We start from the raw sequence: 4,643 nt of genomic DNA, 5'->3' as shown, positions 1-4,643 counted from the left end.
GATTTTCTATTAGAATTTTGTGCATATAATGCTTCTCATTGTATATTAACTATTCTTATACTTTTAGTATTTGAATTTTAATTATTATAATTTGAAGTATTTGTTCTAATGAAATTCTGAGACATCTATTCCAAGTAAAAAGTAAAGATATTGTGTTATAATTGTAAGGTAAATTTTAAGAGTGATTTTAAGTCATTTATAATATAAGAATGTGAATTTTTATTACGTTAGGTAAAAACGTATTAAAATCAACTGTCTACATTTATCATATTTTTATTATATTCACGCGAGTCCTTAAAATTCGTCACGTTGCAAAACTATTAAAAAGGCATGAAGAAACTTTACAGACAGACCAGGAAGCGGAGGAGAACTTTCTTCAAACTAAATTCACCCTCCTCTCGAGGGTGCCTACTCTCCAGACGAGGCTAAATAGACTTAACCGTCGGATTAAATAAAAATGGATGTCGAGAAGCTTCGCCATAATGTTGAGGACACTCGAACTCGCATTCGATCGTTTATGCACTTGTCCGCCATCGGTTTTAAAAGCATTCAGTGATAAATCATACACCGCGAAGAATTTAACGATACACTCGACAATGAAAAATTACTCCTAAATTATCGAAGATAAACATTTCTCTAAAACGTTTCTCTTATCGTAATTGCGTTATTCGTCGAAGACATTCGCGTCATTATTGTAAATGTATATGTTTAATGTATGTATAATTTATGTATAATATAATGTAATGGTTGAAGAATTATTATTATAGACACTTCAAAGAATGGAAATGAAAATTCTGCTTCCTTTTTTATGATTTTAAAGAGATACATATTAATAATTGCGAGAAGATAATAATATACTCTTTCAATTTGAATATTGATCTTGTAATTCTGGTTAATATATTGTAACTATAAAAATGTAAAATATATTCTATTTTATATTTAAGTGCTTCTATATATATAAATAATGATCTTTATTTAAGATTTAAATTTTTAAAAAATAGAAATCAAATTTTTATTATTTTAAAGTAAAGGTAGAATTTTTTTTCTCTTGATTGTGAAAAAGAGAAAAAAAAAAAAAAAAAAAAAAAAAAAAAAAAAGAAACGAAGGCCGTATGTCTATTAACATAGAGCACGCGAGGAATATCATGGAATATTTCATTCGTCAATTTGTCCTATATAAAGTAAATTGCATGGTTCAGAGTATAGCGTGGACGAAAATTTCTAGTGGAAGATAATGCTTCAAAAAGTGGAGATATCCTAGAAACAACGACTGACTTCCTTTTCATGGATGCTGTAGTATTTTCTTTATGATATTTTTTGATCGCTACTATTTTCCTCTTTTCCGCAAGGTTAAGTTATTTGGATCAGTTGAACTTCAATATCTTAAAATTCAATCTTGAATGAATTGCAGCAATTTTATTGACTTTGATATAATAATAAAAAAAGAATAATCCAATATTTGCTTAATGAATTTAATGAATTAAAATAAATGTTTTAACTTTTAGGCAAATATTCTACTATTTTAAATAATCTAACTTTACTAGAAATGGAAAGAAGAGATATGTAGAATTTATTAATATCAATTTAATAACTAATACAATTTTGTTTTAAAATATGTATTTAAGTGCACAATTAAAATTAAAAAATAAGTAAGAACATTCATTATATAATTAATAGATTAATATTAATTTTTCTTAATCAGAATAATCCAATGGTTCGATATTAATTGATAGTAATCGATAGTATTCAGTCGCAATTGATAATCGGTCATAATCGTTGGTAATAGATGATAATCGATATTTGGCAATATTCGTAATAATATTTGTAATCGGTAGTGTCGGTGGCTTGTGCATGATCGCTGCATGATCGATTTTATCGATATAAATGCAGTTTTAATCATTTTTCGATTGATATTTGATAGTAATCGATGATAATTGATCTCATTCAGTGGCAATTTGCATTACTAACTAAATGCAACTTTTTTGATTAATAATCGATAATATTTAGTCGTAATCGACAGTATTCGATCATAATCGGCAATATTCGGTAATAATCGACAATATTCGGTAGTAATCGGCAATATTCGGTAGTAATCGGCAATATTCGGTAGTAATCGGCAATATTCGGTAGTAATCGGTAATAATCGATGATAATCGTTAGTATTCGGTATTCAGTGCATGATACTGCAACTTTTTCAATATACACATAAACATAGCTTTAAAATTGTCTTATTTCTCGATTCGTGTTTAAAGAATTGCTAGCAGAACAGTGTAAACAGATTGGAGTGAATAAACACGAAGCAATTTTGCACGCTTACGAATTGCTCTGGATTCGTGATAAGAAAACAATGTCGGTACGTGTGAAAAATACGAATTTGTACCACGCTCTATCCGAATGTATAATCGTACGCGATTCTACTTAACGTGTGCAACAAGCCGGATCAAGATCGTAAAAAAAAAACTAACAGTCTGGCTATTTACAAAACCGCTCGCGTATCTTAATGAATTGTCCCAGTAAATTAACGTAGACGCCTCGCTTTCGGATACGTCTTCGGGATTACGTTATTTTTCCTTTTTTTTTTTTTTATTTTTGCATTACATCAAGAAGACGTAAGCTTCGATTATTCTCGTATTCCACGAATGTGATTTAAATTTAAACTGTTTTGAATGCGAAATGAGAAAGAATTATAGATGTAACATATAATAACGTGTCGATAAATTTCCACAATAATATATTTCATTTTTTTGCATTTGAAGTAGCTGGTTATTCGTGAAAATCATTCGAATATTTGTCAATGAAATTGATGTAAAATTAGTGAATAGTAATAAAATTTTTGACCAACAAATTTGAAATAACGATTTCATTTTATTATTATTTATAACCTATCCCTAGTATCGATTGATCGAAAATCAATATACATCGAAAAGAATTTAAAACTTGTGTTAGTGATATAAAAAAAGTAATCGAATAAATAAAGGTAGCAGTAAAGAAAATAAAAAAAAATTTTTATTTGTGATATTGAAACCTGTCTCGATAACTACCAATTTGATAACTCTGAAAGCAATATTTTCATAATTCAGAACGTTCACTGGCCATTCAGAAAAAAATATATATCAAAATAAAAAATAAAAGAAAGAAAAAAAGAAACTAATAAAAGTGCAATTCAATTCTTAACCAGATAAGAATTGTAATTCGATTGCACATTCCCATTTTAACGAGCGACCAATTGCTAATAGATTCTGCACGATATAAAAGCAAAATAACTATAATATTAGGTAAGGGGTATTAGGTAAATAAGAAAGTTTCGTTTTTTTTTATCTTGCAAAAGAAAATGCAAAAATATAGAAAAATGTAAAGAATTGTAGAAATTTTTATTCATTAAAATGACTATTTTTTATTCTGTTTAAAAAAGAAAAATAAAATTATAAATAGATATTTTTTATAAAATTTAGTTATTCTTTATTTTTAATTATGAAAATTGATTTTGAAAAGTAGTATATGCATTTAATTTTATTGGATAATAATTTATGTATGTGTAATTTATATATGCTGTTTGTAGAATAGCATAGCACGAATTTTATGAATAGTTATTTATTTTGTTACATATTTTTCTTAATTATTTAATGATAGATGGCAGCACTGAATTGATCTTCGAATTTTCTTCTATCATCTTTGTGGCTTATACATTTTAATTAGTTAAATCAATGTCGACATTATCAATTGATTTTAATATTATTTCGACGAGATAATGTAATTTTTGACGAAATAAGATTTAATAAAATGTAAATGTTGTGCGAATAATCACATATAGAGATAAAATATTCTTAAGCACTTAAATTCGTGAATGTATCAGCAATTTATCAGCTATAATATTTATATATTAAAATTTTTACTATTATATTTATATTGATATATTCGACATAAATTTTTGTTAAATAGTGTAGAAAAGAGATTTCAATTTATGCAAAAATTTATGTCGACAAATTGGATAGAGAATGATATTTAATATGTTTTATGAGAATACTTAAGTATTTTAAATTTTTTCTTTCTTTTTTTTAAAAGATTTGCGAAAAAAATTGTTTAATTACGATTAAATAGCAATTATGTATGAGCTCACCTTTAGAAAATTGTTTCGCTTTTAATGGCATAATACAATGATTATTATTTATGCTAATTTTTCTAACAATTTGAAATTAAATATGATGTAATTGATTTCTTCTTCATTGTAATTATTAGTTTCTCTTAATTTGTTTAAAGACATTACATTACATTTAAAATCTCTAAATAAAACTTTCTCCAAATATTTATACAGTTGTGGAAAATTTAATAATACAAAAATATACTTATATATGCTTACATCTTTAATTATCATTTAAAAAATCACAATATTCTCAACATTCTACATTTTCACAAAATTTTCTCAATTATATTCATGAAATCTATTAACATCTTCCATCCTATCTAATCATAAACATCTTCCAAGCATACAAAATGGCAACAAAACAGTTTCTTTCTCAACTTTATTTATCCATAATCTCCAAAACCAGGTACCAAAGAACTCGACTTCATTAAATACCTTTCTAATCACTCTACCCAGAACCAAATCAAGTTCCACCACTGGTCAACTTCTTCCAGCACCAGTT

Source organism: Apis dorsata, unplaced genomic scaffold (genome assembly GCF_000469605.1).
Source record: "Apis dorsata unplaced genomic scaffold, Apis dorsata 1.3 scaffold_85, whole genome shotgun sequence".
Taxonomy (NCBI): domain Eukaryota; kingdom Metazoa; phylum Arthropoda; class Insecta; order Hymenoptera; family Apidae; genus Apis; species Apis dorsata.
Note: the sequence above shows the minus strand (reverse complement) of the source record.